This window comes from Nicotiana sylvestris, chromosome 8, assembly GCF_000393655.2.
Source record: "Nicotiana sylvestris chromosome 8, ASM39365v2, whole genome shotgun sequence".
NCBI classification, from domain to species: domain Eukaryota; kingdom Viridiplantae; phylum Streptophyta; class Magnoliopsida; order Solanales; family Solanaceae; genus Nicotiana; species Nicotiana sylvestris.
In genome coordinates this window covers 122,978,235-122,987,790 of record NC_091064.1, presented here as the reverse complement: position 1 = coordinate 122,987,790, position 9,556 = coordinate 122,978,235, and positions in this window count along the sequence as shown.

Sequence of the window (9,556 nt, the reverse complement as noted above, 5' to 3'; positions counted from 1 at the left end):
CAACTTCTGGACCTATCTGTCCAAGATAGCCACCGGCTCCTCAATATAAGTCAAATCCTTGTCCAGTTGGACTGTGTTGAAGTCTAAAAACATGAGATGGATCACCATAATACTTCTGGAGCATAAAGACATAGACATAGAACTACAGATAATCTAGGTGGAAATGCAAGCTTGTAGGCCACCTCACCAATCCTCTCAAGGATCTCAAAAGGTTTGATATACCTAGGGATCAACTTGCCCTTCTTTCTGAACCTTATCATACCCTTTATGGGTGACACCCGGAGTAAAACCCGCTCCCTAACCATAAATTCTACATCACGAACCTTTCGATCAACATAACTCTTCTGTGTAGATTGTGTTGTATGAAGCCGACCTAAATCAACTTGACCTTCTCCAAGGCATTCCGAACCAAATTCGTGCCCAATAACTTAGCCTCTCTTGGTTCAAACCAACCAACTGGAGAACGACACAGTCTCCTATATAGGGCCTCAAAACGAGCTATTTGAATACTCGATTAATAGCTGTTGTTGTAGGAAAATCTACAAGCGACAAAAACTGATCCCAACAACCCACGAAATCCATATGACAAGCACGAAGCATATCCTCCAATATCTGAATGGTGCGCTCAGATTGCCCGTCCGTCTTGGAGTGAAATGTTATGCTCAACTCAATCTGTGTGCCTAACTCACGATGTATAGCTCTCTATAAACGCGATATGAACTGTGTGCCCCGATCAGAGATGATAAATACCGGCACACTATGAAGTCAGTCAATCTCGCGGATATAGATCTGAGCTAGTTGCTCTAAAGAATAGGTAGTCACTACCAGAATAAAATGAGCCGACTTGGTCAACCTATCCACAATCACCCAACGTCAAATTTCTTCTGAGTTAGTGGGAGCCCGACAACGAAGTCCATGTTAACACGCTCCCATTTCCAATCGGAAATCTCAAGTCTCTAAAGCAAATCGCTTGGCTGATGATACTCATACGTCATATGCTGACAATTTAGGCACTGAGCTACATACTCCACTGTGTCTTTCTTCATTCTCCCCCGCCAATAATGCTACCTCAAATCCTGATAAATCTTAATGGCATCCGAATGAATTGAGTAGCACGAGCAGTGGGCCTCCTGAAGGATCAACTCACACACCCATCAACATGGGGCACACATAATCGGCCATGCATCCGCAACACCCCATCATCCCCAATAGAAACCTCCTTAGCATTGTCATCTGCATCGTGTCTTTAAGGACAAGCAAATAGGGGTCGTCATACTGACGCTCTCTGATACGATTATATAAAGAAGACCGAGAAACCACGTAAGCAAGAACTCGACTAGGCTCCAAAACATCCAATCTAGCAAACTAGTTGTCCGAGGCTTGAACATCTATGTCTAGTGGCCTCTTTGCTACCGTTAGATATGCTAAACTACCCATACTCTCCGCCATTTGACTCAAGGCATTAGCCACCATGTCGTCCTTCCTAAGATGATATAGAATAGTAATATCATAGTCTTTAAGAAACTTTAACCATCTCCACTGCCGCAAATTAAGATCCTTCTGCCTAAACAGATGCTGGAGACTCCGGTCGTCAGTATAGACCTCATAAGGGACACCATACAAATAGTGCCGCCAAATCTTGAATGCATGAACAATAGCTGCCAATTCTAAATTGTGGACCAGATAATTCTTCTCATGGACCTTCAACTACTGAGACACATAGACAATCACCCTACTATCTTACATCAACACCACGTAACGCATCATAATACACAGTGTAAGACCCCGAACCCGTAGGCAACACCAACACTAGGGCTGTAGTCAAAGCAGTCTTGAGCTATTGAAAGCTCGCCTCACACTCCTCAGACCATCTAAAAGGAGCTCCCTTACGGTTTAATCTAGTCATATGTGTAGCAATAGATGAGAAACCCTCTACAAAATGATGATAATACCCGACCAAACCAAGGAAACTCCGAATCTCAGTAGCTGAAGACGGCATGGGCCAACTCTGAACTACTTCAACCTTCTTCGAATCTACCTTGATCCCCTCACTCAACACCACATGACCCAAAATGTCACTGAATTAAGCCAGAATTCACACTTTGAGAATTTTGCGTACAACTTCTTCTATCTCAAGGTCTGAAGCACGATCCTCAGGTGTTGCTCATAATCTTCTCGGCTTCGGTAGTACACCAAGATGTCGTTAATAAACACAATGGTGAATGAATCAAGATATGGCTGGAATACACTGTTAATCAGGTCCATAAATGTTGTTGGAGCATTGGTTAGCCCAAAAGACATCACAAAGAACTCATAGTGACCATACCGAGTCCTAAAGGAAGTCTTCAGGATATCCGGATCCCAAATCTCCAACTGATGATACCCGGACCGCAAATAAATCTTTCTGAACACACTGGAACCTTGTATCTTATCAAATAAGTCATCAATGCATGATAATGGATACATGTTCTTCACTGTAACCTTATTCAATTGCCGATAATCAATACACATGTGTATAGAACCATCCTTCTTCTTCACAAACAAAATCGGAGCACCCCAAGGTAACACACTAGGCCGAATGAAAACCTTATCATGAAACTCTTACAAATACTCTTTTAACTCCTTCAACTCCGCTGGGGCCATACGATATGGTGGAAAGAAATGGGTTGAGTGCCCGGAAACAAGTCAATACCAAAATCGATATCTTTATCGGGCGGCATGCCTGGAAGATTTGCTGGAAATACATCTGGGAATGTCTCACTACCAGAACTGACTCAACGGTAGGAGTATCGGCACTGACATATCTTAGAAAGGCTAGATATACATCACATCCCTTCTCAACCATCCACCGAGCCTTTAGAAATGACACAACCCTGCTAGGAACATAATCCAATCCACCCCTCCACTCTAACCGTGGCAAACCTAGCATAGCCAATGCCATAGTTTTGGCAAGATAATCTAAAATAGCATAATAGGGCGACAATCAGTCCATGCCCAAGATCACATCAAAGTCTACCATATTGTGTAACAATAGATCAACTCTAGTATCAAAATCACCAATAACAACTAAACATGACCGATACACACGATCCACAACAATAGAATCACCCACAGGCATGAACACATAGACAAAAAAATTCAAAGAATCACAAGATATATCAAAATACGGAGCAAAGTAAGATGACACATATTAATAAGTGGATCCCGGATCAAATAAGACTGATGCATCTCTATGACAAACCGGAACCATACCTATGATGACTGCATCTAAAGTGACTGCCTCCGTCCTACCCAAAAAAGCATAGAATCTGGCTTGGCCTCCCTCTCTAGGGTGATCTCTACCTACAGCCCCTAACTGGTTGTGCAGTTGGAGCGACAACTGGGGAAGAAACCATGGCCTGAGAAATCTACGGACCTAACTGAATTGGTGGATGATAACTGTGATTTCTACATGTTTTATACCCATTCTTACCTAAGCTTTGTGCATTAACTGCCATAAATTAGTCCCAAAATGCTTACAAGTTGCGCTTGATTGCAGGTTTGAGCGACAAGATGACAAATACCAAAGATCAACTCAAAAAGGAGTGAAATTTGCCAAGTATCAAAGGACAACTAAAGTGGGGAACAAAATGACCTGCGCGGTCCGCACTGCTTTGCCATGCGGCTGCGCAGGATAGTTTAGAGACCATGCAATTTTCAAGCCAAGATGCGCGGTATGCGCTCCTTTCCACGCGGTACGCGCCCAAGAGTGTCAGATACTCGATCATTCAAGGCAAAAGCCCACGTGGCCGCACACCTAATCAGTGCGGTCCGCGTGGAAACGCCCTACGCGGCCGCGCGTCGCATTTGCGCGGTCCACATCCCCAAGTGTCAAAATCAAGATATGAAGACCCAAACCCCTACGCAGCCGCGCATCATTTGTGCGCGGTCCGCGCCAGACCCTGAGGGGTATTTTTGTCCGGTTTTTCCTATGTAGTATAAATAGAACATTTTACTTTTTAGGTGCAGTTTTTTAGTTTTGGTTTTTATCAGATAGCAGCTGAACTCGAGACTTCATGGTTTTAGCCTATTTTGGGCAATTTCTTCTAGTATTAACGTGGATTTGAGTAGATTAACATTGTAGTTAATTATTATGTCAATTTTATCTACTATTTCTTCAATTTATGTTTCTATTATGGCTAGCTAAACCCATTAGCTAGGGTTGTGGCTCAACCCTAGTGTGGGTAATTAATGGGTGTGATAGTTTAGTGCATGAATAATGTTGGGTATTTGTTATTTGGATTAATCTTATGTTTTCATTAAGATTTGGTGGTTGCAAACACTAAGTCTAGCTTAGTGAGTCTTGACTCTTCTTGAGAAAGAGAGTCTATGACCCCAAGATTAATTCCAACAAGGAATTGGGATGGACCCATGAGAATGGTAGTCCCAATTAACGGGTTAAACCTCGAGAGAGTAATTACCCAACTTGAACCATAAGTTGCTTGGGCAAATTGGCCTACCCAATTGGTCTCGAGAGAGTCAATTGGGCAAAATCACTCTCTCTACCGAGAGGTGTGAGAGTGGGTGCAAAAGTGCAACGGTTATAGCATAAGTCCCATATTCATCATTCTTGCATTAGGAATCTCTACCCGTTAGTTGACCACCTAGGTACATGCCACGACCCTAGTGTCTTTCTCTATATTGCATACAACTTAGAATCAATATCTTAGCCTAACTTAGCTTTAAACTTGTAGTTGATAAATTGTAGTTGATAGTCAAAAGAAAACCAAAAATGTTAGAAGATCAATTAGGAGCTAAAACATAGTCCTAGACCATACAAACACTCAACTCCAAATTGAAGCTCCCTGTGGAAAATTGACCCCGATACCACTATTGGGTAAAAGTATTAGCGCCCACTCTTCCTTAGGTTGAGTCCGCTGTGATCACTTTTTGGCGCCGTTGCCGGGGAGCTTTACGGTGATGACTATTTGTGTAGATAGTATTGTGTTTTGCTTCTCTTTCCTTCTTATTTACTAACTTTGTTTGTGTCGATCAATCAGGTACAATAGCTCTTAATGCAAATGACCCTCTAGGCAATGTGATAGCGGGGGAGGAGGTAGAGGATCTAGAACAAGATGAGGTCTTACCTCAACTTCCACAGAGAGGCCGACATGTCAATATAAATGCAAATGAGATCAACAACATTCCAGACCCTCCTCCGGCACCGCCGAGAGTGGCTCCCAGAGTTCTACAAAATCAAGGATACGTCAGTGCTATTGTTCCTCCCTGAATCTGGGTGGGGAACTTTCAAATCACAAATGTTATGCTGACCTTGCTCGAGCAAAGAGGTTATTTCACGGGTGCCTCTGATCAAAATTCCTACAAGCACTTGAAGGGGTTCGTGGATACATGTTGGGGTAGCAAGCAGACAAACGTGTCCGAGGATGCGTTGAGATTGAGGCTTTTCCCATTTTCTCTTCGAGGTAAAGCATTGGATTGGTTAGAAAGGCTCCCCAATCATTCTATTACAACATGGGATGAATTGGCGGACAAATTTATTGCCAAGTTCTTCTCTCCAAGTCATATGGCAGCTTTTTGGGATGAAATTCTAGCTTTCAAGCAAGAGCCAACGGAACCTTTGCATGAGATATGGGAAAGATATAGAACAATGGTGAAAGAGTGCCCTAATAACGACATGACCGAGGCTATGATTCAACAAACCTTTTATCGGGGCATCAACACCACAAATCAATACATTGTGAACCAATTGGCCGGAGGGAACTTTATGAAACTTTCTTACCAAGAGGCATGTGATGTACTTGATGAAATGGCCGACACCTCTTCGGCATGGCAAAGCCGAGCAAACGTGCCCCAAGGTGACCCCACGGTCATCCATTTGCACAAGGAATTGCACGATCATGGCCAAGCTATAGCCGAGCTTACAACAACTATGAATCAATTGGCAAAGGCGCAATTGCAACAAGTCCAAAACCCGCGCCAAGTCAACGCAATTGAAGGTCTTTCTATGTTGAAAAGGAGGCAAAGAGGGCAACAACCTCAAGGTAATTGTGAACAATATGACAACAACAATGATGGTGGTGGTTATTCAAATGAGTGTTATGAGGATCAAAGCGAAGAGGTCCAAATGTCAACAACTATAGCCGAGCTTACAACAACTATGAATAAATTGGCAAAGGCGCAATTGCAACAAGTCCAAAACCCGCGCCAAGTCAACGCAATTGAAGGTCTTTCTATGTTGAAAAGGAGGCAAAGAGGGCAACAACCTCAAGGTAATTGTGAACAATATGACAACAACAATGATGGTGGTGGTTATTCAAATGAGTGTTATGAGGATCAAAGCGAAGAGGTCCAAATGTTAACAACTATCAAGGGAATAGAGGTAACTCCTCAAACCAACAATGGCATCCTCAAGGTAATTGGGGAAATCAACAACAAGGTGGAGGTAATTGGAATAACAAAAACCAAAACAACAATTGGGGTAATCAAGGCAACCAAGGAAATTGGCATGGTAATAAAAATAATTGGGGTAACAACAACAATCAAGGGGGTGGAACAATGGCGGGAACCAAGGCAACCGGGGGCAAGGTTTTCAAAGGGGCCCCATGTACCAACAACCGAACAATCCACCCTCCTTTCCTTCTCAAGGTCTGAGTTCTTCCGGAAGCGAGATGGAGAGAATTGAAAGCATGTTCGAGCAAATAATGAAAAAGAAAAAAGATTCCGAGGCCCAATTAGCTTCGCATAACACATCTATCCGAAACTTGGAAGTGCAATTAGGCCAAATCTCTCAGTCTTTAAATACTCGCCCAAAGGGTGCTCTACCAAGTGATACGGTAGTAAACCCCAAGGGTGGGCACAATAATCATGTGATGGCAGTGACAACGCGAAGTGGAAGAGGCGGTGATGTGCATGCCTCAAGAGGAAACCAAGTTGCGGTAGATGAAGATGAGTTATGAAATGATGAGATCCCGTTGGTAGTTGAGGATGTTGTTGAACAAAGTGCAAGTGATGATGTGAGAATTGAAATTGATGAGGGTGAGGGGGAGACTCAAGAGGCCGTGAACCCGTCTAGGGAACACGTCATTGATATGCCCGAACCGGTGGTGCCAAAAGCCAAGGCACCCTTGCCTAGACCTCCTCCGCCCTATCCTCAATGGTTGGCCAAGCAAAAGGGTGACAACCAATTTAAGAAATTCATTGAAATGATGAAGAGTTTGACTATCAACGTGCCTTTGGTGGAGGCACTCGAGCAAATGCCGGGATACGCAAAGTTCATGAAAGATTTGGTTACAAAAAAGAGATCAATGGAGTGTGAGACAATCAAGATGACCCATCAAGTGAGCGCAATTGTGCATTCTATGGCTCCAAAACTTGAGGATCCCGGCGCATTCACTATCCCATGTACCATTGGAAGTGCCGACTTTGCAAAAGCCCTTTGCGACTTGGGGGCAAGTATCAATCTCATGCCATATTCGGTCTTCATGACCTTGGGTATCAGACAACCTCGTCCAACTTCTATGAGGCTTCAAATGGCGGACCGGTCAATGAAGCGGCCTTTGGGGATTATTGATGATGTCTTTGTTCGTGTTGATAAGTTCATATTGCCGGCCGATTTTGTGATCTTGGATTGCGAAGTGGATTTCGAGGTGCCTATCATTCTTGGAAGGCCCTTCCTAGCTACGGGGAAGGCCTTGGTTGATGTGGAAGCGGGAGAATTGACCTTCCGTGTTGGAGATGAAAAGGTGGTGTTCCACGTGTGCAAATCAATGAGGCAACCTGATAGCACTGAGGTATGTTCGTTTGTTGACATTGTCACGGCGGTGATAGTGGATGACACAAACGCAATGGAAAATGTTGAGGACCCACTTGAGGTCGTGCTATTGAACATGGATGTTGATGATGATGCTAGAAGGGTGGAGTGTGTGAACGCATTACATGGCATGGGCTCATATTCTTATGAACCGAGGAAGTTATCTCTTGATCTTGAAAATCGCAAAACTCCACCCACCAAGCCATCTATTGAGGAGCCATCGGTGTTGGAGTTGAAACCACTTCCTCCTCACCTCAGGTATGAATTTCTTGGTCCTAATTTCACTTTACTGGTTATTCTTTCTTCTTGCTTGACTAATGTGCAGGTTAACGCCACTTTGGCGGTTCTTCAAAAGTGCAAGCGGGCGATTGGATGGACCTTGCCGGATATTCGGGGTATTAGCCCCACGTTTTGCATGCACAAGATAATATTGGAGGAGGATGCTAGGCCGTATCTTGAACATCAAAGGAGACTCAATGAGGCCATGCAAGAGGTGGTCAAAAAGGAAGTCATCAAGTGGCTTGATGTCGGTGTGGTGTATCCAATTTCTGACAGTTCGTGGACTTCTCCGGTACAATGTGTGCCAAAGAAGGGAGGAATGACGGTAGTGACCAATGACAACAATGAACTTATTCCGACTCGTACTGTGACGGGTTGGAGGGTATGCATGGACTACCGGAAGTTGAACAAGGTGAATAGAAAGGATCATTTCCCATTGCCGTTCTTGGACCAAATGCTTGATCGTCTTACGGGCCAAGCTTTCTATTGTTTTCTGGATGGGTATTCAGGCTATAACCAAATTCTCATTGCCCCGGAAGACCAAGAAAAGACAACCTTCACATGTACTTATGGCACATTTGCCTTCTCTCGAATGCCATTTGGATTATGTAATGCACCGGCGACCTTCCAACGATGTATGATGGCAATCTTCACCGACATGGTGGAGGACATATTGGAGGTCTTCATGGATGATTTTAGTGTGGTTGAGGGCTCATTTGGTGAATGCTTGCAAAACTTGGATCGTGTGTTGGCCCGATACGAAGACACAAACTTGGTTCTCAATTGGGAGAAATGCCATTTTATGGTAGAAGAAGGAATTATGTTGGGTCATAAAATTTCAAAAAGAGGGATTGAGGTTGATAAGGCGAAAATTGAGGTTATCTCAAGGCTCCCTCCCCCTACTTCTGTCAAAGGGGTGAGGAGTTTTCTTGGACACGCGGGTTTTTACCGAAGATTCATCAAAGACTTTTCTAAGGTAGTTAACCCGTTGTGTAAATTGCTAGAGAAAGATGCCAAATATGTGTTCGATGAGAGATGTATGGAGGCTTTCGAGCTTCTAAAGCAAAAGTTGACGACTACCCCCATCATTACCGCACCAAATTGGAGCTTGCCCTTTGAGCTCATGTGTGATGCTAGTGATGTTGCGGTGGGGGTGGTCTTTGGTCAAAGAATCAACAAAATGTTCCATCCGGTGTACTACTCAAGTAAGACAATGAATGAACCTCAAAGGAACTACATGGTCACCGAAAAGGATGAACAATTCCTGTTGGTTTCAATGCTAGACATGCCATGGTTTGCCGACATTGCCAATTATCTTGTTACTGGTGTGGTTCCGTATGAGCTCTCTTCTAACCAAAGGAAGAAGCTCAAGTGGGATTGTTTGGACTACTATTGGGATGAGCCGTATCTTTTCAAAATTTGCACCGATGGTGTAATTCGCCGGTGTGTTCCCGAAGAAGCCCAATT